Source organism: Herpailurus yagouaroundi, unplaced genomic scaffold (assembly GCF_014898765.1).
Source record: "Herpailurus yagouaroundi ecotype Mexico unplaced genomic scaffold, PumYag 67793, whole genome shotgun sequence".
Lineage (NCBI taxonomy): Eukaryota > Metazoa > Chordata > Mammalia > Carnivora > Felidae > Herpailurus > Herpailurus yagouaroundi.
Window position 1 is genome coordinate 17,660,102 of NW_024420586.1, and position 26,246 is coordinate 17,686,347.

The following is a 26,246-nucleotide window of genomic DNA, read 5'->3' on the forward strand; positions in this document are numbered from 1 at the left end:
CAGATGGCCGATCGAGGGAAACGGCGGGGATGCTCGGGCCACGCCTGATGTCCGTCCACCTGTTGATGCTGGAACCCAGGCCGGGTCCCCACACGGAGGGGGCCGGGTCCTCCTCTTCCTCCCCCTGACCTCCGTGGGAGCCGCGCTCCTCTAACGGCCGATGGCGTGGAGAGGCGCGGAGCGGCACGGAGTAGCATGGCTCGCAGCCACTGTGTTGTCATAATTCTGTCCCCTGGAGAAAACTCCATCTCCCTCCGTCTGTGTGGGACGGATGTAATCCAGTTCTCCTTGGAACTCAGAGCACACAGTGATTCCTTTCTCCTTTTGTGGTCAGGAAATGAGTTTTGCTGTTTTTCACTTGGGGGCTTATTATGCAAGTGCTTAAAATATGCAACGGGATGCAGATATTTATATGAGGATGTTGAAATTATGACTTTTTAATGGAAGCAATCTAATTATGCCATATCTGCGCCCTTTTCGTTTTTTTTTTTTTTAATTATTTTTACGGTGTTTGAAAGAAGCAGCGATTTTGGTGTGTGCGTCTGGGTTGTGTTTTTGTTTTTGTTTAGGGTCTGCGGTTCTATTTAATCTCCCAGACTGTTTAAATGGATTGCAAAGGAAAAAAAAAAAATCCAAAAAGTATATGGCTGTGATTTAACAAGATAATTAGCAGCTGCACTTTATAACAAAATCTAAGGCAATTATCACTTCAGGAGGACCCAGAGGAATCCCAGCTGCCAACATCCTGCTTCTCTGCCAGAGGGAATGACATCACAACTGCTCCAGACAAAGGGGAGGTGGTTTCTGGTCACCGTGATGTCACTTGCTCCAGCAGACAGTCCCAGACAGCTGGAAGACAGGTGGCTGCTTCTCAGGACGTGAAGGAGGGGGATGGGCACCAGAAAGACATCAGTTATTTACGGGCCCAAACCCTGCCCCTTGCCCACCCCCCCCAACTCCCCCTGGGCCACCAAGACAGAAACACATTTACTTAGGCTTCTCCTCCTCCCTAAGACCTTGTAGTCCTCTCCAGAAGTTGAATCGGTCCTCTCCTCCTCTCCAAAGTCTCATTGCTAAATCTTTATCCCCACTAGTCAAACTTTCGTGGCGTGTTGGCTCTCGCTCACGGTCAAGTTTACCACTCAGCCAACACGTGTCCCTTCAAAGATGCGAACTGCTAAGTTACGATGGACAGCAAGTCAAAACAAGCTTAAGACGAAGATCTGTGTTTTCACATCGGGGTTGTGATCTTTCGCTCCGTGGCAGACGATTCGTCCTTCCGGCCTCCCGAGCGCTTTCTGGATCAGAAACAGAGCACGCGCCCGTCAGGGACCAGGTAGCAAACGGGAAATTTGCCATGGACTGAGTTTTATACATGACATTGAGCCAGACCATCTCATTCCATGATGATAAAATCCAGGAAACGTTTAAGTGCATCGCGGGATAGCCCACGATGCGCTTAAATGCTGAATACGCGCTCAGTCTTTGGAGGGTTGCAAAGGATAAAAAAAAAAAAAAAAAAAAAGCAGGCTGATTCTGGTTACAGGCAGCCAAGTGCCCCCACCCCCACCCCTTCGTGAAACTCTACAGTGCCAGATGACATTCCTGGTGCCCGGGTGGGAACTTGTCCTCTTGTCCTTTGACAGATAAATCACAAAAAGATGCGTGTTTGTTCTCACTCTCGGTTCCCCTTCTGCCTGAGAGCCATCCCCCTCGGGCCCAAGTGACAAACCCGGAGAAAATAAGAGCGGCAGGGACATCTTTCCTTCTTCCTCCCAACATCAGCTAGAAAGCGTCTGGGCCACACAGGGAACGGAGTGAGACTTGGACCGCCCCAAGAACGTCACCGACTGCCGGCTCTCACGGAAACTCTGCGGTTAACCTGGAGGTATAGCCACGCCAGGCCCGCCTCTGGAACTGGGCATAATCCTGCAGCGGGGGGCTAAGTGTGCAGCCACACAGCAGATCCTTTGGCCCAGTGCCCTTCTCAGGCTTCTAGAAAACTTCCTGCTTCCTTTATGGAAAACAGGTGTCCGTGTCTTCATGCATTAGTCTGGACATCAGGCAGGACCCTGGGCTGAGGGCTGTTTCCGTTATCTCTTTTTGTTCAACAAAGCTCCCAACCTTAGTGCTTTAAGCAACAAGCCTTTCGGTATGCTCCTGGATTCAGTGGGCCAGAAATCCAGACAGGGTTTTCTAGGGTCTCACTTGAGGACACTCGAGTGGCCAAGGGGTGACTCGCTGGCTGGAGGCCAGAATCATCCCGAAGCTCTTTTCCTCACAAGCCTGGTGCTTGGGCCCAAAGGGTGTGAAGGCTGGGCTCAGCCAGGACTGTGGATCGCCCCGTCCACACGTTGCCCCTCTGCGTGGACCGAGTCTCCACACGACATGGCGGTCAGACTTTTCACACAGCAGCTCGGAGCGCCAAGCGTGAGTGCTCCGGCCAAGAAGGCAGAATCCGCGCCGCATGGCCTTTCTGGAGTCACCCTTGGGACGGCGCTGGTGGTTGAAGCAGTCACGAGCCCACCCAGATTCAAGGAGAGAGGCCACAGAACCCCCCTTTTGGTTGGAAAGGTAACAAAGAATTTGCTGCCCTGTTTCAAAACCACCACGGGCCTGACGTCCCTACGGCCCTCACTGCCACCTTGAACACGAGGGCAATATTTTTTCCATCGGGATCAGAGACGTTAGAGCAACGCCTGGGATGGGGAGGAGGGTGGGGAGGGGAGGGAGAGGCACACAACTGTGGCTTGCCTTTTTTCAGTGTCTACCTCTCTTCTCTCATTTCCGAGGGTCCATAAAGATCTCTGGGACCCTCCCCCTGACGTCTTCTTCCAAAGCAGAGGGAAAAGGACGAGCCACGTGACAGCCACATTCTGGGCACAGATAACATGGCTGCCGTCGTACAGAGAGCGGAGAGAGGGAGACGCAGGAGGCCCGCCTCGAGAAAGCGGGTCTCTCCGTGGGCCCTGGGCAGGTGGAGGCACGGTGTCACTTCCCTCCCTTCTTCTCTTCCCACCCTCAAAGCCTGAACGCGGGTTGGGTTAGCCAGCGGCTCCGTTCTCGGGCTTCTGTCCCGAGAACGGAAATGTTCAGACGGAAAGCCACGGCATATCTGAGATTATGGCCAGAGTTCTTGGCAAGACACGGTCCTGAGGTGTTTGTTTTCCATTCCACCCCCTAGGATGTACCTGGTAGCTGGCCCGGGCCTCCGAAAAAGCGCCCGGCGTGGACATGGCCCCCTTCCAGGTGTTGAAATAGGTAAGGGAAGAGGGGGTCCCCGAGTCCGGGCTGGCGGGGAGCTTCTGGCCCAGGGAGGCCACCCCCCGACGCACACCCCCCCAGCCCACCCTGTCCTTTCTGCGGCTGAGGGAACCAACGCTCAGAGCGGCTGTGACTTGCCCAGGGTCACCGGCGTGTCGGTGGCTGAGCTGGCAGCTTGCGTCCCCTTACCCTCCACCGGGGGGCTTTTCTCACCGCCTGCTGACCGCCGGGGGTACGCTCAGGGGAAAGCCACCGGGTCACCGACAGTGAGCCGGCCCCGCCAGCCGCCCTGGGCCTTCGGGCCGCTCCGAGCATTAGACCTGGCATGGCTGCCTCCGGAGAGGTCGCTGGGAGGAGGCCGAGGCGGGGGGCCGGGGGACAGGAGACAGACTCGCCTCTGTCTCACTCCACCCTCTTCCACCCCCACCCCCGGTTCCCAGCCGGGGCCGCGATGACAATGCCAGGATTCACGAGCCCCTCGCACAAGCCACACGGGCCGCCAGTGTTGTGCGTGTCGGCGGAGATAACAGCTGTCTTTCACGGGGAAGGAATTGCCTGAAACCCAACTGGTCAGCCCCCCAGGAGGTGGCATCGGAGGGAGGGGGCCTTGCTCTGGGGGATGGGAGGTGACCCGGTAGGCAGCCCCCTCCCCGATTCCCATGATCCTCTGACACCCGAATGAGCTGCGCTGGCCCGTGTGGAAGATGGCCATCATGTCCCCGATGCCCGCCTGCGCCCCCGGCAAGGCTGGGTGGGGGCGACGAGGACGCTGGGGCGGGGCCCCCCAGGGGGGACTTTGTTGCCGGAGGAATTTCCCAGAGGCCAGGGGATGCTGGGAGACAGCAACGGAGGGCAGGACAAGGCCCCGGGCTGTTACCCGCCTTCCACAGCCTGAGAAATGGGTCCAAAGCGGAAAGGCTGCTCTGGGCCGAAGCTGGCACCAGTAGGTGTCACTGTAAGGAAAGGAGGGGCCCCGGGGGCTGTCTGCGGACTGTGCTGGTAAAAATAGAGCTCGCCCGTGTTCCCACTGCCAAGTCGCCGAGCCTGGTGATTTATAAGGCTGGGAGCAGACGTGTGTATAAATGTTTTTGCGTGCGAGATGCGTAGCCAACCGCAGGCTGGCTTTTTCAAACTTACAAGGAGAGAGGGAGGGAGGGAGGGGAGGGGGGGGAGAGCGAAGGCAGCCAGGGTGGGAAGCACATGGGCCACTTTTATGTAACACTCCTCTGATACACGCCGCAGTGGGGATTTATGCTCTCTTTGAAGTAAATTGCATCCCGGTGCACCATAGCATGAAAGTTAAGATTTACCATGGCTGGGACCTCCGAGACCCTGCTGGAAGCTAGAATAATTAGCACAGCATTTGGCTGCCTCTCCTCCCGCTCTGCGGGCGGTGACAGGAGTGCCACTAATAGATCTTCCAGGCCTGGGCCCCGTGTGTTTGTTATGGGGTCCATGGCGGCTGCGAGCAAAGAGGACTCTGGTCAAGCAGAGACATGGAGACAGGGAAGGGGCTGGGACCAAGCCCTTTGGCGAGGACAGTGGGACCTGCTCCTGCCGGAGATGCTCCTCTATCAAAGGGAGGGGCTTGGTCCCAACGAGCACTTTAGGAACCCAGGGAGGTTCCCTTATAAACAGATTCCAGGGCCAGACTCCTGACTTGCTACAGGTTGGCATCCGGGGGCGCTTGGCCTGTTTAGGATGCAGGGGGGGGGGCGGCCCAGATCACATCAGCTCCAGTATGCAATGGCTTTCAGAGGACAGTGCCTGGACCCACCCACCCCCCAAGCCCTCCTGACTTTGCCGCCTCCCCTTCCCCTCCTGCAAGCACCTTCCCAGGGTCCCAGCTCCTGTGCCAGGGCCTTGTACTGCCACGCCAGAGGAGCTGAGAAATGAACTTGACCGACACATCTTGAGTCCCGTGGGGGAGAGACCCAACAGCTGCCTGGACGCCCCTGCTCCGTCACTAACCAACTGTGTGATCTTGGGCAAGTTCCTGAACCTCTCTGGGCCTCAGCTTCCACCTGTGTGTCATGATGGGGGTAGATTTCCACTGGATCGTCTTGAAGGGCTTCCTCGAACGTTCCGTGATCTGACTCTCCTCCTCTCCGAGACACCCTCGTGGAGTTCTAAGGATTCAACGCACAGAAGGAATGGCCAGTCGTGGGGCCCCAGGCTCATGGTAGGATACTGGAGGGCAGAGGGGCCCGGCCAGCACTGCTCACCGCAAAGATCACAAGCGCCCACTCCAGGAAGGGCTTTCCTGAGGTTACGATAAGATCGTACGGTCAGTTATCATTCCACGGAGCAGAGCCGTTTCCTGGGGCCCCTGGAGACCCCACTCCAGAATCGTAATCATCAAAAAGCAACACCGAGTAGCATTTTCCGAGGCCCTCACCCGATCCTCACGATAGTTATTTTAAGATTGCTAATACAACTGTTCCCGTTCCGCCCCTGGGGAAACTGAGGCCCTGAGACAATGGCTGGCACAAGCGAGTCAATGGAACGTTGTAGAAGTACAGATGTTGAAATCAAATCCACGTGAGTGCAAACCTCAGCTCTGCCAGGCTAGCCGGGTGAAGCAGGATAAATGGGAAACGCTCAAAGCCTCGGTTGTGTCCTCTGTAAAATGGGCGTTAAGTCAACCGGAAAGGTTTGGAAAGGGCTGACTGAGCTTGCACACATGAAAGGGACACACGGAGCAGCCTCCCGTAGGGGACGTCAATGAGCAGAAGTTCTGCGGCCCAGAGTTGCTCGGCCAGCCAGGAGAGAGTCGGGCCTCAGACCCGGGCGGCTGGCTGCAAACCACTTTCGCCTCCCCGGTCTCAAGTGGTGCCCGACACGGTCGGGCCCAGTAAATATTTGCTGAACCGAATTACACCGGCTGCCACCACAGAGGCCTCACTGTCGAGCAGCGTTGGAGATGTGGCACATAAAAGCCAGGGGGACTGAAGTTTCTCCAAGGGAATTGGGGGCCTGCCACATGGAGAGTTTAGGGAAGGGGGAGATCCAAATTTAAATGTTTTTCTTATTATTTTTATTTGAGGGAGAGCATGAGTGGGGAAGAGGGGCAGAGGGAGAGAGAGAGAATCCTTAAGCCGGCTCCACACTCAGCATGGAGTCTCACGTGGGGCTCGATCCCACGACCCTGGGATCCTGACCCGAGCCGAAATAATAGTCAGACGCTTAACTGACCGAGACACCCAGGCGCCCCGAGTGGGGGAGATCCGAATTTAAAAGGCTCGCGCTGCGGGGTCTAGAGCGCGGTACAGGTTGGGACCAGAATCAGAAGCGGGCAGAGGTTCCTGGGCGGATTCTGCAGGATGAATCCCCAAACCGCGCTGAGCGGTCTTTCGGATCCATCATCCAAGGCTGGCGATTTGGGGAAATATGAATCCTGAGTGAACCGTCTTCCTGCTCCTCCCCCCCCCACCCCACCCTAAACCCCCTCTGCCAGGTACACACGAATGTGGGGGGGGGGAAGAGATGAGGTGGGGCTCTTCCCGGTGTAAATCTAGGCTGGAAAGGACGAGAGGGTCTCAGAATCACCCCAGCAAACCGCCAACCTCTGTCCCCAATCCAGGTTCTCTGGCCTCACGTCTCTCCCTGAACTGAAAGTGTCCGACATCCCGGGCCCTAGAGTGTTCCGTGACACCTGCCGTCTGCCCCATGGAGGGGAGGGCACAGTGAGGAGAGCCTTAGGCGCCTTCTGCAGAATGACCCCTCGTGCTCAGAGGCACCTCCGTTCCCTGAGGTCACACCCAGGACAGGCACCACAGTATAACCCCAGAGCTCTTCTCAAAGAACGGGGATGGATAAGTGGATGGATGGATGGATGGATGGACGGATGGACGGACGGACAGACGAACCAAATTCCCTAGCCCCTGCTGGCTCCTTGCTCTGGAGCCTGACAGCTATTATAATCAAGAGGTTATTCCAAGTGTTGTCCCTGCTTTCTCTCAACTGCGGCTTTAAAACACTCCCCTTTCTTGGGGCACCTGGGTGGCTCAGTCGGTTGAGTGTCCGACCTCAGCTCAGGTCGTGATCTTGAAGTTCACGGGTTCAAGCCCCGCGTCGGGCTCTGTGCTGACAGCTCAGAACCCGGAGCCTGCTTCGGATTCTGTGTCTCCCTCTCTCTCTGCCCCTCCTCACTCGTGCTCGCTCTCTTTCTCTCTCTCTCTCTCTCTCTCTCTCAAAAATATATAAACATTAAAAAAAAATTTAAGGGGCTAATAATACATACCTTTCTGGGTTGCCGTGGAGGGTAGACATATTTTATGGCAGGAGCCCAGCCCGTAGCCGGTGCTTAACAAATGGCAGCCAATATTATCTCCTGTGAAAGGATGTGGGGAAAGCGAGGCACAAAACGATCTGCCCAGGCAGGGAAAGAGCGATGAGGTCTCTGGGCTTCTGCGTGGCCCATGAGCCATGCCTCACCACCCGGGGTGACGTTACCTATGCCTGGTTCCCACTCAGGAAGCCTGGTGGGACCCAGCAGGCTCCCTCCCTGGTGATTAGGATTTGGCCTGACCTCTGACTGGTTGCTGCTCACAGTGGGGGAGGGTCCAGTCTCTTGGGCTTCCAATCCTGGGCTTTCCCCACACCTTCCCGAGGGGCACAGCCGGGTGATCGAGAACACCGGAGCCACGCCACCTCGGTTTCCAGTCCTGGGGCCACCACCGTGGGCTGCGTGACCGCTGGCCACGACACGGTCCCTCCGTGCCTCGGTAATGGGGATGATGACAGTGCCTACCTCAAAGAGGTACTGCGACAGGGAAACGGTGCCCGGGACATGCAAAGTCCCCAATCAATGTTAGCTACGATTATTGTTTGCTCTTTGCCACGTAGAGCTTTGATCTCTCAAAGACCCATTAATCGCTCAGCCCCTTCTTCAAGGGATTAAAAAAAAAAAAAAAACCCAGCAAATGAAATTCTACGTGAAATCATCGCTGTCATATTTCTGCTGCCGGGACAAACCATTAGGAGGGGGGAGGGGACCTGGCAGTGACACCACTGGCCTGCCCCGAATGAAAAAGGGACATTAGCTTGCCATCTAATGGCCAGGGAAGACGGAGGAGAAGCGGAGAGCGGTCAAAGGAGGGGACAGAGCGCTGGGCCCAGGAGCTTACCTCTCTGCGATCTCCCCCAGCCCTATATGGGCATCGGCTTTCCAGCTGAAGAGTGAGGGGTTTGGCCGAGGCCGCGGTTTCGAAAGCCGTGTCGGGGGCGCCCAAGGGGGCCCGCTGGAGGCCAAGGTTGGGTGTGGGCCTCCACCTTGCTTCTCCCAGAGCTGGCGCCCCACCAGCCGATGTGAGGACTGGGGATACAGAGAAATACAGTTTTGTTTAGCAAAAGGTTTTGCCGCTTCAAACTCAGGAACGTACGGAGGGGTCTCTGGCCACCCCTCCCCCAGCACATGCCCCCGGTCCTGGGAGGCACCAAGGGCAGGCAGGGGGCAGCTGGCTGGTTCGGCCCTGGCTCAGGGTCCGGAGGCCTCGCCGGTCCTCCTTCCCCAGTGGCCACCGGGCTATGCGTGTCACTTTCACCTCCAGCAAGGGCTGGCCGGACACAATGCCTTGGCCCAAAGCCCACTTGCAGGAGCCAAACCCAGCAGTCTCCTCAGCTTCCTGGCTTGTGCTGGCACCCTCCTTGGCAGAGGTGACCAGCGGGCAGAAGGAGCCTGAGGCTCAGAAGCACCCAGAAGGAGTCACATCCTGGGATCAGGCCTGCGGTGTCTCAACGGGCAATCCGTTCTGCTGGGGGGGGGGGGTGGGCAACGAAGGGTGGTTAAGGCGAGGCACCTGCTCGAGCCCGCCCTGGAGTTTTTTTCAGGAAGTGGTGTAAGCAATCCGGCACCCACCCACGCTGCGGGCACCCGCTTCTAAATCCAATCTTGCCTTCTGGCCAGAGACCCCCCTGGCTGAGTCATGGGGTATACATCTCAGAGAGTTTCCCAGCAGCGCGCCTTGTCGGGGCGAGGAAGAGCGCCAACACGTCAGGCCCGCCAAAGCTAGAAGTAGGGGTCGAGTGGCCCCGAAGGAGGAAGAAAGGTCCAGAAAAGACGGCCAGGGGGCTGACAGCCTTTTTTATAGTTTTGCTGGGGCATGAAACAGCCCATTGGTGTAGCAGTCAAGACCCTCTGGGTCAGGTTCCCGGCCTGCTCTCCCACCCCAGCAGCCGTTCATGTACCATCAGGCCACCTTCGTGCCTCTGTACCTTTGCACATGTCACGCCCCATAATGGAATGACCGTACCTTTCCCCCGGCCTAGTCTTAGCCTTATCCGCCTGGCAGGCTCCTACTCACCCTTCAGAACGCACTCTTCCTTCCTCTGTAAGGTCTTCTCTGGTTCCTTCCGGAGAGATTCTCACCCCCTCCTCTGTTTCCCCACAACATCTTACGCACCCCCACACACGTGCACATGACTTGCAGAAATTATTGTATTTATTGGAAGAACGTGTCTTTGGTCTGCATCACTGGACTGGGAGCTCCTGGATGTAAAGCGTAACTTTCTGTGTGCACATACGCTTACACGATTGTAAGTATTTTTGTCTCGCCCACCTAAAAAATTATCTGAGAGCACATCAGGAATAATGCTAACCAACATTCATCCGCGGCCCCGTGTGAGCCCGGTTTCCAACGGGTACTCCCCACAACACCTTGTAGTGGGGGCACCGTTACCCTATTTCACAAATGAGGAAACTGAGACTCAGGATGGTTAGGTACCACACAACCAGTAAAGCTAAGCCAGGGTGTGATCGCTGTCGCTGTTCTTGTAGATTCTAGAGCCCAGTGTTTGCACTGTCTTCTCATCCCACTGTCCTACCGCTGGAAGGTCTATCCCCATTTCTCCATCCCCCTGTGCCTCCCAGCGGATACCCAGACAGTGTGACCATGAACGGTCTGACAGCGTCCCCTGGGAGGGGTGGCCCTTGCTACTCAAAATGTGGTCCCTGGACCAGCATCGCCTGGGAGCTTGTACCAAATCTCGGGGCCACCCTGAGCTCCTGGATCGGAATCCGCATTTGAACGGGATCCCCAGGGGATTCGTGTGCAAGGTAACGTCTGTGCTTTGAGCACCCACTTCCACCAGGAAGAGCCAGGGGAAGCTTCGGACAGAGGAAGCTCACAGGGCCAAAGGAACAAATCACTTTTAAAGAGCGTCTCCAAAGCTCACTGCCCACGTTAAAATCAAAGTTTCCCTTTCTCACCGACCCTTGGCCAATTTCCCCCACGACAGTTTATTAGAGTATAAAAGGTATCAAAAATATTTTTTTTAATTTGTTTAAGTTTCATTTATTTATTGTGTGAGGGAAAGAGAGACAGAGAGCATGAGCAGGGGAGGGGCAGAGAGAGGGAGAGAGAGAACCCCAAGCAAGCTCCGAGCTATCGGCACAGAGCCCGACACAGGGCTCGAACCCAGGAACTGAGAGATCACGACCTGAGCCAAAACCAGAAGTTGGAAGAGTTGGACGTTTAGTGGACTAAGCCACCCAGGAACAAGAAGCTGAGGTTATGAAAAACCACTTGGCCTCATCAACTGCAGCTGAATGTACTTACACCCTTAGCTCCACCCACCGGGAGGTGTTACACGTATCCACCAAGGAGCCATGCTCTAGAATGTCTACAGCAAGGCTAGCCTACCCGGAGCCCATCCTCGGTGGGACGGATAAGGCAATGGTGGGAGGTCATGCAATAGCAAACCAACGGTGTTGAGAACAACAACAACAACAAATGCAACCACTTGCGACAAAGTGGGTACATCTCCCCATTTTGCTGTGGAGCAGAAGAGGCCAGACCCAAAAGAGGACCCATGTTTGGTTCCATTTCTGTAAGCTTCGCAGACAGGAGAAGCTGCCAGTGTAAAGTCAGGATACCTCCCGTGGGGGACGTGGTGACTGGGAGAGGGCCCCAGGGGGGCTCCCTTGGGGGCTGGTGATGTTCCGTGTCTTGACCCAGGGGCTCCTACACGGGGGCTTTCTGCTTGTAAGAACGGATCGAGCCTACGCTCAAGATGTGTGCGCTTCTCTGAATGTAGGTTATACTTCAATAAAAAGTTGAAAAAAAAAAAAGCTAATGTCGCCTAATGGCCTAAATTCTATAAATATGCAATAAACTTGCAGCATAAGAATTTTGTCCTGCAATTTGCTGCTGACTCCGAGTTCGGGAGGTGTCAGGGTAACAAAGCACCCCAGGGTGAGCATTTGACAGGAAGCATTAGCCGCCCCCCAGGAGCCTCAAATACCTGATGGGTTTTCTCCTGCTTAAAATTAAAAACCTGCCCGCAAAGATGCCGAGGAAGGGAGAATGTATCCACAGCCCTCATTTTGCAGTGTTATTAACTGTGGGAGTTGAACACAGTGGGTAGTGGGATTCGTTCTACAACTGCCGGCTGAACACCAGGTGCCCTGGAAGACGGGGCTGAGGCTTTCTTTCTTTACCTCTACGTGCCATGCCTGCGTGCGAGGGCGTGCGCAGGCACACACACACACACACACACACACCCTTACCCACAAAACCCCAAAGGTGTCTGTTGCCTAATAACGCTTGCCCGTGAACCAGAGCGCCATGGCAAGAGAAATAATAGCTCCTCCCTTTGATTTTGCACATGCCGTGTGCCCGGCACTTATTAAGTGACTTGTACGCATGATCTCACTTAACCCTCGTGACCACCCCGGGAGAGAATGGCCATTATTATTCCCATTTTCCAGATGAGACTTGGAGCTTGCCCAAGCAGAGCTGGGCTCGCACCCAGGTAGGGCATTGACCCAGAGCCTGCTGGGACCTCCAGGCATGGCTGCCCCCGAAGCCAGGGTAAGCCCCCAATTTTGCAAATGTGGCCCCTGGGTCGGTTGTTGGATTTAGCAAATAAGCATCCAGGCTGCCAAGTTAAAGTTGAATTTCAGCTAAATAATGCATCCTTTTTTAGTATACGCCAGGGTCACTGCGGCTCGCCCCCAGGCTCAGCCCAGCCCTAGGCTGCGGGGAGCACGGGGCCCCTCCTTTAGGGCAACCCAGGGGCTTCTAAATTCACAGCACGGGGACTCAGCCCTGCCACGGCTTCCTTTTCCACTGCGCGATCAGCCACGCCTGAACCCAGAGGCTTAAAACATGACCGTCGCTCCTCTTGCTCACGAATCTGTACTTCGGGCAGGCCTCGGCAGAGAAGACTCGTCTCTGTACCACAGAGCTCACCTGGGGACTGGAGCGGTCACCTCCCATGTGGCTGGTTCCCACTGCCCTCGCGGCTGGCAAGTCGGGGCTGGTAGTGAGCTTGGCACTTGGCCAAAGCTGAGGACCAGGGGTCATGGTTCCTCCGCGCAGGAGCCTCTGAAGGTCGCCTGGGCTTCCCCACGGCACGGTGCCCCAAGAGTGAGCGTCTCAAAAGAGAGCCAGGTGGGAGCTGAAGAGCCCTTTCGCGGTCCCCCCCCCCCAGGAGTCCCATGGTGCCATGTCTTTTCCGGTCAAGGCAGTCACAAAGACTTGGTTCTTTGGGGAGGGGACACAGATTTTATCTCCTGATCAGGGAGTGTCAACGTCTTGGAAAGCGTGCAAGACCGGAAATATTATTGTGTTACCTGGGACCACGCTCACACTTCTGAACCAAGGTTCAAACCAAGGTTCGGAGACCCCAGCATTGAAAATATTACGGCATGACCTTCCCACCGTTGGCTGGGCGCTCAAGATATTCTTTGTTAAAGGAAGGAAGTTCAAGGCGGCTGCAGAACAATACACATAATAAGATATCATTTGTGTTTAAACACGTTCACAAAAATTCTGAGTTTCTGTGTACGTCTGTGTGCATGGAAAGGCATTTTTTTCCGAGTCTTAGAGAAGAGGCATCCAAGAAAGGTACAAAGGTTTCCCCTTGGTGTTAGACTGGATCATTGTACCCAACTCTTCTCTCTGAGATAGAATCTTCCACCCATGTGCCCTTTGCTCTCTGACTGTGTCCCTCCTAGTGGACCAGACCCCTGACCTAGGCCTTATGACTGGCTGTGACCCGTGGAGTGTGGACAGAGGTCACGGTGGGCCAGTCCCAAACCTCGCCCTTCAGAGGCATTGTTCCTACCTAAATGCCCTCTTGAGTTTCTCCTCAGCCATGAGAACAACCTGCCCCAGGTACCTGCTCCTCCTTCAGCCTTGGTCCCAGGATGACAGAAATGGGAGTCCTGAGCACAACCCAAAGCCCCAAAGCCAGGAGCCCGGCCTTGGCCTGTAGAGCCACAGTCGAGCCCTGCTGACCCAAGAGGGGTAAATAAATGCCTGACGTCGCAAGCCACAAAGACATAGGGGCTGTTTGTTAAGCAGCATTATCGCAGCAGATACCTCGCTGGTGTAGTCTGTGAGACCCTGAGTAATCTGGCCCTTGACAGCCATTCCACACCCTTCTTTTTAAAGTATTTTTTTTTTAATGTTTATTTGTTTTTGAGAGAGAGACAGAGACAGAGACAGAGCGTGAGCGGGGGAGGGGCAGAGAGAGAGGGAGACACAGAATCGGAAACAGGCTCCAGGCTCCGAGCCGTCAGCACAGAGCCCGACGCGGGGCTCGAACCCACGGACCGCGAGATCATGACCTGAGCCGAAGTCGGAAGCTTAATCGTCTTCACATGAGAGACTCATTGTACTTAGCCTACATTCTACCCTTATTCTAGCTAATCCCTACTCATACCTCATGGCCTCATCTGAACACCCACTACCTCCCGCCTAAATTAGCTTCCACCTTGTTGGGCTCTGATGATTTATAATTTCACATCTCTCCGATTATTTGATTTCTGTGTCCTCCCCCACTGTCCTGTGCGCTCCATGAGGGCAAGGGCCGCGCCGAGTTCGTTCATCAATAAATATGTCCCCAGTGGTATCGAGCACGGTGCCTGGGACCTGGTGCCTGACTGGGTAAATGAGTATGGCTGAGTGTTTCCAATCACGTTCCAACAATCAGAGGAGGACGTCCTTCCCAGCAGGTCCAGGCTGCAATGAAGGAAGTGGGATCTCACTTGAGCCCTCAGTTATGGGTAGAATTTAATACAAGCAAAGACATGGCCACGGGAAGGTGCAGTGGCTCTAGGGAGCAGTGAAGGATGGAGAAGCTGGGTCGTTAGTACTGAGACGAGGAGGCCCGAGTCCATGCCTACCTGGCTGTGCTGCTCCAACTTTATCCAGTAGCCAGCAGGGGGTGGTGGCTGGGTTTGGAGCGAAGATAAGGAGTGACACAGTCATTAGAAGTCCCTTCTGGGGGCGCCTGGGTGGCGCAGTGGGTTAAGCATCCGACTTCGGCTCAGGTCACGATCTCGCGGTCCATGAGTTCGAGCCCCGCGTCGGGCTCTGGGCTGACGGCTCGGAGCCCGGAGCCTGCTTCCGATTCTGTGTCTCCCTCTCACTCTGCCCCTCCCCCTGCTCACGCTCTGCTTCTCTGTCTCTCAAAAATAATAAATAAACATTAAAAAAAAAAAAAGAAGTCCCTTCTGGAAGATGTCAGCAGGGGGGTGGATAGACTGGTGTGAGGTAAGGAGGGCGTGAGGGATGAGAGAAGAAACACCACTAAAGCAAAGACACTTCTGGCTGGGGTGGGGGGGGGGCGGTCCACATCGAGTAGCCCTCCCACCAGAGGAGCGATAAATATTTCTGGGTAATGACGACTGGATGTGGTGGAATAATATCCACGTTTCTGCCTTGAATGACTGGGGGAAATGGTACAACTACTAAGAGATGGGGGAGACAGGAAATGGGCTAGTTTGATGGAGAAGAGCGGAGGTCTAATTTTACATGTACCGGCTTTGATGTGAGCGCAGACTGCCCAGACGGCAATTTGGAGATGCGTATCAGAATTGAGGAGAACAGCTAGAGAAAATGCCCTTGTTTGGGTTTTTCCCGTAGCAGCTCTAAGACAAGGATCTCTGTGCTGGTGGCTTACGGGCCGGACTCCAGAAACATGGAGAGAGGAAGTAGGCTGGGGAAGAGAAGGGACCACGAAAAGGTGAGTTTCCCAGCAAGTTAGCACAACGGGATACTAGAGCTCAATCCTGCTGGGGGGCCGGGATCAAGCACCCACCTCAGAGTTCTCCCAGCCGGGGGCAGGGGAACAAGGTCCTTATGCACCAACGCCAGTCAGTCCTGGTTTGTAGGCTGTTCCGGAAAGAAAGTAGATTCTGGCAGTTGAAAGTGGGTAGCCATGCACGGAAATGGAACAGAAATGGTATCTTTTTAGTCCCCGTGATATGTCAGGCACACCCCTAGCGACTTACAAGTATTATCAGTTCCATGGTCACAAGAACGTTTTTACTGATGAGGAAACAGAATCCCAGAGCAACTAGCAGCTCTGAGCGTCAGATCACGGACACCTACCTTGCCAAAGCGAGCAGCCAAGAGGACGTAGGACCATGATGGCTACAGGGCATTGGTGACACTCAAACTTCCGGCCCCAAGAGCCCAAGAAGACAGCCAGAGAGGACTCTTGGGAGAGCCATGGTAATGGCGGCCATGTTGAACTCCCTGATTAACAACTGTCACAAAAGACAGAGGCGGTAAAGAACTTGGAAACCCTGCTGTTCCAATTTTAGTATATGTGCTGCCGAAGCGAGCACACCCTGCTGTTGTAGATGGACAGGACTGAGTGACAGCCATTCTAAGACTCTGAAGGAGGGGCGCCTGGGTGGCTCAGTCGGTTGAGCGTCCGACTTCGCCTCAGGTCACCATCTCACGGTCCGTGGGTTCGAGCCCCGCGTCAGGCTCTGTGCTGACGGCTCGGAGCCCGGAGCCTGCTTCCGATTCTGTGTCTCCCTCTCTCTCTGCCCCTCCCCCGCCTGCACTCTCTCCGTCTCCCTCTTTCTCAACAATAAACATTTTTAAAAAATTAAGATTCTGAAGGAAACGAAGCATTTAAATGGCACTGACGTAGACAGACTGGGGAAGCCTTTTCAACAGCGCGTGCTCCTAAAGATGGGAACGTCATAGGAGTAAGCTCCCGCTGTGGGCGTTCGTCTAAAGGCTGTCCCGTTGGGTGCCAACCCGCACAGGTTATCTCCCTCCTGGGAAAACAAGAGACACACTGGAGGGCCAGGTATTACAAACGAAATACTGGGCTTTCTCAGCCCACATCAAGGGCAAAAATAAAGGAAATTCATTTCTTGATGTTGTGTGAAGGCAAGGAATTGGCTCTGAAGAAGTGTGCCAAACGGCAGGGAAAATATGGAACAAAAAAAAATTGGAAAGCTCAGTTAATGCTAAACAAATTATTAATCATTAACAGTAGTTGGAAAACAGGCTGTACAGGCAGATGAAGGGAAATGGGATAGAGAAGGCTGTAAACAGTCAACTGTCTGTAAGTATGTGAGAGGTTATTAGTTATTTTCTTGTAATTCGGCGATTATGACTGAGGCAGTGTGGGAGGCGGGGCTGGGTAAAGAGGAAGGGGTAGTTATATCAGAACTAACCTGGGGACGCCTGGGTGGCTCAGTCGGCTGAGCGTCCGACTTCGGCTCAGGTCACGATCTCGCGGTTCGCGGGTTCGAGCCCCGCGTCGGGCTCTGTGCTGACAGCTCGGAGCCTGGAGCCTGTTTCCGATTCTGTGTCTCCCTCTCTCTCTGACCCACCCCGTTCATGCTCTATCTCTCTCTGTCTCAAAAATAAATAAACGTTAAAAAAAATTTTTATTTTAAAAGAATTAACCTGGGGAGCTTCTTCAAAATGCAAGTGACCCACGGCACCTCCAACTTCAGCAAGTTTCTCAGAATGTCCATCTCGCGCTTGCTCGGGCATCTGACATCTGTTGTCCTACGGTCATAGTAGAACTGCCTCTTGCGTGACTTGAGAGTGGGCCCTGCCATAGCTCACGTTCTCCGGGCTTCCGTGAGAAACAAAGGGCTGGGCAGAAAGTTCTTCCTCCCCCCGCGGTCCATCTGCCCAGCGCCCAGGTGAGATTGTGGAGCCCCCGAGAACAAGGCCTGGACGGCTTCGTGCGCTCTTGTCCTTCCCGCCCCCTGCTCGGTGCCCAGGACCCAGGCTGACGTGTGGTCTTTGAAGGAAGGACACAGGCACATCCCTCAACCCAACCAGAATGACCACTTCTGGGCGTTTCTTCCAAGACAAGGAGGTTCGTGATGGCAGCACGGCCTCTCCCTGGGTAGAAATGATAAGAGGAGAAATACGCACCCAGGGGCGAGAGGAGATTGGGCCCATGATGTCTTCAGGAAAACGTTAGCCCTCACAGCCACACGCAGCAGCAGCCGTGAGCCTGAGCCGAGGCCAGTCTCTGCCGTCACAGATCTCCCGCAGGCGCCATGGCCGTCCCAGCTCCTGTGGCTTTCACGGCTGTCGTGGCTGCTGTGGCCGTCTCAGCTCCCTCCGGCAGGGCTGCTTGGGAAGATCCCAGGGAAGACTGCCCTTGTCCCGGGCCCCGGGTGATTTATGGCCACATCCACACACGCACACTCACTCATCTTGTCCGCAGACTGAATCTGGGCTGAGGCCCATAAAATAGGCAACAGCTATTGGCAAATTCATTAATTAGGATTCTGTTTGTACTTTTATTGTGAAAGAAAATCATTTGTCAGCTTAAAGTCAGACCCAGTGCCTGATGAGAACTGTTATTCTAAGAAGGTATCGACGGACGGCTCTACGTGGCTTTCGCGCTCTCTCCCCGCCTGCACTCTGCCACCCCACCTCTACCCGGGCAGAGAAAGCCTCCTGTCCTTCCACTTGACCCAGGGCCTATGTGGCGGATTTGGGGAGGTGCTTTCCCAGTAGGCCTCCCCGCTTCTGCCCTGCCAACCTCCCCCCGATTTTGTTCAAGGACAGGGCAGTCAATGGGCGTCAAGGGCTCCTGGCCCCCCCCTCCCCGACTCTAGACAGTGAAGCTTGATAAGGCACAGTGAGTCAAGGCAACTCCATTTCCCTTCCCAGCGACACGATTCTGATCAATGACGTGTGAGAGGAAATCTGTTGGGACTCTTTTAAAGGGACTCGAGGAAGGTGCCTTCTCTCATCAGGCCTTCGGACTGGTGTTGGGACGCGACTGCTGGAACCAGAGGAGCCCTTCTGTGAACGCAGGGAAGCGAGACAGAGGACCGACACCGACATGCCGACGATGCCAGCACAAAAAGGTGGGAGGGACTTTGGTCCTGGATGACCCAGTGCTGAGTTAACCAACCCAGGAGTTGGCTTGCCTCTGGGATTCTGGATCACAGGACGTGATAATCTCCCCGTTGTCTACACCATATCCAGCGGGGTTTTGTTATTAGAACCAAACGCGTTGACGCTAGAGGCAAATATCCTACTACATTATAACCAACGCAGACTCAAAGTACCTCCGCTTAGATGCCTATTCCAGTAGATGGCAATGCTCCTGCTCCAGCTGCCTGTGGTTGTCCAATTTCAGACTCTCCCTAGACTCTAGTCACCCTGTCTTTGTTGGGAAAGAACCCAAGTCCTTCGTGTGAACCACTTTCCCATCAGCCATCTTGTTATCACTGGTGGAAACCACTCTCCCCTCCACCAAAAAACAAAAAAAAAAATCAGGAAGCTTGAGGCCACAGTGTGCAGAGGCACACACACACACACACACACACGCACACACACACAATCATCCCGTATGTGGATGTCTGTGTTATGGGTTGAGTTGCGTCCCCTCCCCCAATTCACATGTTGAAGTCCTAATCCCTAAGTACCTCAGAACATGACTGCGTTTGGAACCAGGGCCATTTTCAATGTCATTAATTAAGACGACATCGCGTTGGAGTAGGGTGGACCCCTACTCCAGTGTGAATGGTATCCCCGTAAAAAGGGGAAATCAGGACACACACGTGCATGCAGAGAAAACGCCATCCGAAGATTGGAATTATGCCACCATAAGCCAAGGAAGTGCCAGAGGTTAGAGAGAACGTGGCCCCGCTGACACCTTGACTGTGGACGACCAGCCCCCGGAGCTGTGAGGCAGCACATTTCCGTCGTTGAAGCCGTTCCGTCCATGATACTCCACGACAGCAGCGCTGCGAAATGAATCCGGTCTCTTAGACGATGAGCCGGGTCGGGGTAGTAGATGGAGGTACAGTTCACACATTGAGAACCCTAAGGCCGAGGTCATACCTTTCAGGTAGAACCCCGGTCTTCTATAAATTGCAGAGTCCCTCCTCGTGTCCTCAGACACTGAGCTAGCTGGGCAGGCCAGCTGGGTAGCTTCCCAGGGCACCAGTCTGTTAGAGGGTCCAAAATACCACTGGAATAAATAGAAATACCCCTGCCAGTTGACGCAAGTTTCCACAAGTTCCTACCAAAGTAAACAGCAGCCTTATATGGAAATTTAAAAAACACCCTGGCTGGCACTGACCCCTCTCTCTGGGTATTTTTGTAATACACACATACAGTTGCGATCAGCTGAAAATCTGAAACCAAATAAAGCATGGTGTAACTTTCTTACTCACGGCAAACAATGATTCGTTTTCTTAGATGATTTGTAAGCCCTTCGATAGGCTTCCCCCGCCAAATTTTCTGACTTGGGAAATTGCCAAGGCAAGCCGATACGAGGAAAAGAACCACAAAAAGTGTAAGACACTTTGCCCCTTTTTTAGACCATTAATTTTTCTACAGCCAGGGGAGGTAAATTAGTGAGTAAATCTGTCTGCGCATAAAACGTTTTAATTAATAAGTTTGGCGGAGTCCGCTTCTTAACCTACGGTGTCTTTTCTCCCCCCTCTTCCCCGCTAAGAGGATCAGCGACTGGAGCGGGGCACGTGGCCCCCGGAATACAGACCCCACGTCCCAGCCCCTCACAGCTAAGAGTGACCACGTGGGTGAGTTTTGGCCAATAGGCTATAATCAGAAGTATCACAATTCAGTTCTGGGGACCCTCTACTGCTTCTTCTTGGTCCTTTCTCCTCTCCGATGGCCGGAATGTCACTGTAGCAGTCAGTTGGGACCAACAGGTGACCTGGGGACGGGAGGCCATGCCTGGCAAAGCGGCAGTCTGGGTCCCTAAGGACTTAATAAACCAGGGCTCGCATGTCACACATAAGCCTGCTCGTGAGAGAGGAACACACCTCCATCTTGTTTTACATGGTGGGAAATGTATTGGTGGGAAATCCATTTTTTTTCCTTCTGTGGAGGGGCACCAAGTTATTCCCCTGTGCAGAGTCTCGGTCTGGCCTCAGCCAGAGAGAAAGCACGGCGTTCTCTCCTGGTCTGGCTCCCACGAAGGCTGTAGGTGGTGTGATGGCGGTCCTGTGGGAAGAGAGACCACGCATCGCGAAGGGTAGAGCCGTACGTCCCGAGTCCTGTGGGAATGGGAAGGGCGCTGGGAGCCGCTGCGGCGATCCTCAAGCATGGCTGCCAAGCCTTTGACTTTCCGGCCGTCGAGAGGTGGGTTCCAATCCCTTACCCTTGAATAAGGCCAGCCCCCGTGACCGCCTTCTAACAAAGAGAATCTGGTGGGAGTGATGGCGGGTGACTTCCAAAGCTGGTTAGTAAGGCTTCCATTGGGTACTCTCTCATTTGCCATCACAGAGGTTTCTAGAAAGTTCCAGCCTCGTTTCAGTGGGCTCCTGAGAAGAAAGCAGGGGTCCTGGGCCACACCTGGCCTGGGGGATGAAAGGGGGGACAGGTTGGTGGTTCAAGTGCCCAAAGCGGGGGCAGGGGGCAGGGCAGAAGAATCCGGCAGCCCCTTCCTGCCTGGAAGTTGTATTGTGCCCACAGAGACGTGGGAGAAAATGAATCTCAGGCCAGAACCCCAGCCCCAGGGCCCACACACAGAGCCCTCTACTCCCCCTCTTGTCATCTGACACTTCTCCTTCTAGGGCTCACCCAAGAGAGCCTGGGTTTCATTTCATTAAGGTCAGCAGTATTGCCTAGGTGCGCCCAGACATTTCCAGGAAGATTTCTTTAAAATTTTTTTGTTTAATTTTTAAAATTGTTAAAAAATATTTTAATTTTTTTTTAATTTTTTTATTTATTTTTAAGACAGAGAGAGACAGAGCATGAACGGGGGAGGGGCAGAGAGAGAGGGAGACACAGAATCGGAAGCAGGCTCCAGGCTCCGAGCTGTCGGCCCAGAGCCCGACGCGGGGCTCGAACCCACGGACCGCGAGATCGTGACCTGAGGCGAAGTCGGACGCTCAACCGACTGAGTCACCCAGGCGCCCCTCCAGGAAGATTTCTTGACACGAATCCCCGAGTCCCAGCAGCATTCAGAGTGAAGAGACAGCTCCCGAGAAGACCTACCTGGTGGGAGAATGTCCACGGTGGTCTGCTAAGAGTCCAAGGCCCCTCCCTGCAATGGAACGAATGAATGAACTCTGTCTTCCCAAATTCCTATGTAGAAGCCCTAACCTCCCCCCGCCCTCCGTGTGACTGAGGAGGTGGCTGAGGTTTGAGCTCGTCAGGGCGGGGCCCTCATTCAGCAGGACTGGGGTCCTTTCCAGAAGATGCACCAGAGAGCTTGCCCCTCCTGCGTGCACGCAGAGGAAGGGCCGTAGGAGGACACAGCGAGAGGGCGGCCATGGACAAGCCAAGGAGACAGGCCTCAGGAGAAACCAAGTCTAGTGGCACGCTGATCTGGGACTTCCAGCTTCCAGAACCGTGAGGAAATACCTGGGTGCTATTTGAGCCCCCCAGTCCGTGGTGAGGATGGCTTGACGTGCTGTGTCTCCCACATTCCCCTCCTCTTTGTTTCTCTCAGGCCGACTAAGACATTCCCTGAGAGAAACAAAGACGAGGGGGGAATGTGGGAGACACAGCACGTCAAGCCATCCTCACTTTGCTGGCGGTGACAGAGGCACACGCCCAGCAGCACGGTCCCACGCGGGGACTCCCCGCAGGCAGCGTGACTTCGGGCGACGTTTGCAGGAAACGACCCATCCTTGCCTCTCTCCCCTGAAATTGCCCCCTGGGGTTAAGCCTTGCCCTCTCCTTCCAGTCGACTCCCAGACCCAAAGTCCAGAAGGGCGCCACACCCTCCCTGTGCACTGACCTGCGGGGCAGCAGCTCTAGGGGTGGCGACCGCAGCCCTCCGGCCACGGCGCGGGGCGGGGGAGTCGGCATGGGTAGACCACTGCCTGACTTCCCCTCCCCTCCCGCATGCTTCCCGGTCACCTGGCAGACTGTCCCCAGCTCAGAACAAGCCCACCTGCCTCCCTGCTAGTGGCCGGGCTGGGCTGGCAATTCCTGCCTCTCTGCACCCGCCAACATCCGGGCTGCCGTTGTGCTTTGAATGTAAGTATGTTTCTGTCTGATTCCCTACCCCCTACCCCTCGGCCCCCAATACCTGAAGGGGAGGGAAGGAAGGAAGGAAGGAAGGAAGGAAGGAAGGAAGGAAGGAAGGAAGGAGTGAAGGACGGGAGAGGGAGGGAAGCATCTGTACTTCAGGGCTCAGAGATCCCTCCACCTCCCTACTCCATCTCAGCATGCTTTCTCGATGTTTCCTGTCGCTCCCCCCTTAAGGGCGCGACGCAGGGAACCCTGAGCTACCCTGTTGTCATTTGCTCTACTTGTGTGCCCAAGCCCAGCAAAGCTGCCCTGTGGCCAACACAGACGATCTGGCAGGAGTCCAAGACTTCTGGGTTAGAACCCCAGCTTGCAATGCACCACCGAGCAATACTTTGTCATGCATTCATCCAGCAAATTCTTGATCAATATTCACCCCACTGCTGCGGGCCAGGCTCTGCGCTAGAAGCACAGGCACAGCACTGAGCGAGGTGCACGGGGTCCCTGCTTTCTTCTTCTGGGAGAGACGGACAACAAGCAAATGAGCAAACGGCAGGTGGTGGTAAGTCCTACGCTGAGACCACAAACGGGACGCTTTGGTGGGCCGACTGGGGGGCGACTTTACGCGGGTGGCCAGAGAAGACCTCTCTCAGGGGACCCGTGAGGCGAACTGCGAAAGACACAAAGAAGTAGGCCCACGTTGACTGGGTGGAAAAGCATTCTAGGCCGAGGGAACAGCTATTACGAAGGCAGGGCCTCGGGGTGGGGGGGGGATGAACTTGGCACGTTCTGGCAAGAGCAGGACGGCCCGCGTGCCTCGGGTTCCCAGAAAGGTGATAAGGAGGCGACAGCACAAGTGCTTAACAGAGGCCAGATCACAGAGGTTCCGGGGACACCAAGATAAGTCATCAGGATTTCAACTGGGGTTAGGGACAGGAGGTGACCTAATCACATTTCCTGTTTTTAAAAGATTGCTCTGCCCATAAGATGCCTATTCATTACAAAGAAAAAAATAGCAACACAGTACAGAAACCTGGCAGACAGCACCGTCACCAAGTGATCAAAGTAAACACCACCAGTAATGGATCAAATGGACATCATGTGCCTCCCAATACGATGCCCTGAGAAGGACACACATCGCCTCGGCGGGGTTCCTGCCCAACACACAGAACCTGAATCTAGTCACAGGAAACATCAGACGAAGCCAAACTAAGCGATAGTCCACACAAAGAATCCCGGCCTAGACTTTTCAGAAGTGTTCATGTCACAAAAGGCAAAGACAGACTAAGGGACCACGCCAGATTAAAGGAGATTAAAAAGGCACAATAACTGAATACAATGTATGACTCAAGATTAGATCCTGGGCCAGAAAAATATTTTATTTCTTTTCTTACAAAGGACATTAGTGGGACAACTAATGAGAATTTGAATAAGAGCTGTCAATCAGGTAATAGGACTGCTTCCCTGTTCATTTCCTGATTTTGATCAACCAGACTGTGGTTATTTTACGAGAATGTCCTTCATTTTGCACTTTGAGGGAATGCAAGTGAAATATTTAGGGGCAAAGGAGCATCGTGTCTGCCACTTGATCTCGAAAGATTCAGGGGGAGAGCGGCAGGCGTGTGTGTGTGTGTGTGTGTGTGTGTGTGTGTGTGTGTGTGTGGAGAGAACGTGCACGCTTGCAAATTGGTAAAAATTGGCCAAAAACGCTTGGGGAGTCTGGGTAAAGGAACACGGGAACTCTTGGCGCTATGGCTCCGACGACTTTCCTTTGCAGCCACGCTGAAAAGCAATCAAAGTGAAAGCCCAGGGCAGCGGGGCCAGCGGGGCCTGCATGCAGCCCCAGGAGGTCTGTCAAGGAAGGGGGCAGACTGGCCAAGGCCCCTGCTGCCTTGTCACCTGCATCCCCGGGTGTCCCCCCCCCAATGCCTGTGCCCCCCCCCCTCGGCCAGCCTCAGCCCCTCAGGAAATACGGCTCTCCGGGCCCCAGCAGGCCTTTGCCAAGATCCTTTTGACCTTAGCCAGGGCTGGCCAGGGCTCGGTTCTGAAAGAAGAAAGGAACAAGGCTTCCTCCGGGGCCTGCCCCTCCCGGCTGGGTGCAGGCGACGCGTGGCGCAGCCAGCGAGGCTGTCTAAACAAGCAGGGCTTTAGCTGCGCACCAGGTGCCACGCTCATTAAACAGGGGCCGGCCGTGGGGCTAATCTGACAGGGCGGCCACCAGACGCCCGGTTCCCGCAGGTGGACGGGCACGCCCCGGCCCCGGGCACGTCTCAGGAAGCCGGGTGGCTGATGATTCCGGACAAATGTGCCGGCGGCTGCCCCGGGGAGAGAAGAAGCCCGCCTCTCCCGCCCTCCCTTATCGGGCCTGCGGACACACCGGGCTGTCGGGAAGGACGGGGGAGGCCCACACACCCCACATGTGATGGACCTCCTCGCCCTGCTTAGCGGTTCACAATTTGACACCCACAGCCCGCTTCGCTGGATTAGAGGCATTCACGGCTGGCAGGAAAAGGAGGCCCCAGCGTAGACGTGGTGATAGATTGCTATCAGCAGGCCCCTCGGAGAGCCTGTTGCTTTATTGTTTGGAGAAGCCTCTCACGGAGGCGGCCTAGGCGTGTTGACTCAGACGCTCCAGAATCGGGAGAAGCCAGGACCACGGGTCTGGGTGGGGATGTGGGCCTGTGTGTCGGGCCCGGCCCCTGGCGCCTGGCCAGCCGGGAGGCCGGGAGGCCGGCGGCCACATCAGGGAAGGACCCCGCCGCTGACTTACCTGCAGGTGATCCAGCTGCCGGGCGCGGGGAGATGGAATGACTTAGCCTGAGCCCCCCCCCCCACCCCCCGTGAATACCTACCCACCGCCTCCCTATGGTAGCAAGGCCTCTGGGAAACTTGGAAAGAGAAAACAGCGATGACCCACGCCTTCCTAGGTAGCCTGGCCCCTCAGGCCTCAGGGCTCATGCGTTCTGCCCGGGGTGGGGCAAGCCTGTGATGTTTCCCGGATTGTTCAGAGACTCTCTCCTCTTGGCTGGAAATGGCACGGCACCCGGCAGGGATTCTCGAACTATCTGAGGATGTGGGACCGGTCTTGTTTGTGTTGGTTTGTTTGTTAATTAATTTCAATCCGTCACGGGCGGATACTTTTGTCAAGTACAATAAATATGAGTTGCTAGAAAAAGGAAGTGAAGAAGAAACACGAGCTACAAAATACAAGCCCGAACTTTCATCGTTCGATCGTCTAACAGACATAAACATCCTGTCAAGTTGTGCCGTCAAGGTGGCTAAACACAGGCTCCCAATTTCTGTGCTTAGCTCACCGTGGACAGGTGCCAGTTTGTGGCCTGGCGCTGTAACGCCAGGTCAGAGCGTGTGGGTTCTCATCCCACTTCTGTCGCTCACCGGCTACGTGGCTTCTCCCTCGGAGCCACCACGTTCGTGCCCGGGTGCTCTTATATTTCCACGTGCCCTGTACTGCTCTCCTACAGGGTGGCGTCGGGGCGTATGGGGGAGGAGAACGGAACTCACGCCACCACCTCTCACACTTCAATGTGCACACAGATCCCCTGGGGAGACTTAACTTCCTGCACAGCGGGGGGGGGGGGGGGCGAGATTCTGCCTTCTTACCAGGGTTCCCGGTAAGGCAGCGGCTGCCGGTCCTGAGGCCACACTTCTGAATAGCTTCTGAAGGATGAGGGCTTATGGGGCCTCGTGCAGAGTGAGGAGTCAGGTCCTAGTGGATCGCCGCACAGGCCCCTCCCCCCCGGAAGGTTCCAGGTCTCTGCCGCGGAGTGTCTG

At 55.1% G+C, this 26,246-nt stretch overlaps 2 long non-coding RNA genes across 2 annotated transcripts; one reads left to right on the top strand and one right to left on the bottom strand.

The window, feature by feature from the left end:
* Positions 1–19,802: 19,802 nt before the first annotated feature.
* Positions 19,803–21,894, bottom strand: LOC121026058 (uncharacterized). Its single transcript, XR_005788248.1, has 2 exons — positions 21,474–21,894; positions 19,803–20,833 (listed from the first exon to the last, which is right to left on the bottom strand). It is a non-coding gene; the product is annotated as an uncharacterized LOC121026058 (long non-coding RNA).
* A 172-nt stretch (positions 21,895–22,066) lies between these two features.
* LOC121026108 (uncharacterized) lies at positions 22,067–23,530 on the top strand. The gene is made up of 3 exons (XR_005788268.1): positions 22,067–22,463; positions 22,752–23,016; positions 23,425–23,530. It is a non-coding gene; the product is annotated as an uncharacterized LOC121026108 (long non-coding RNA).
* The last annotated feature ends 2,716 nt before the right edge of the window (positions 23,531–26,246 follow it).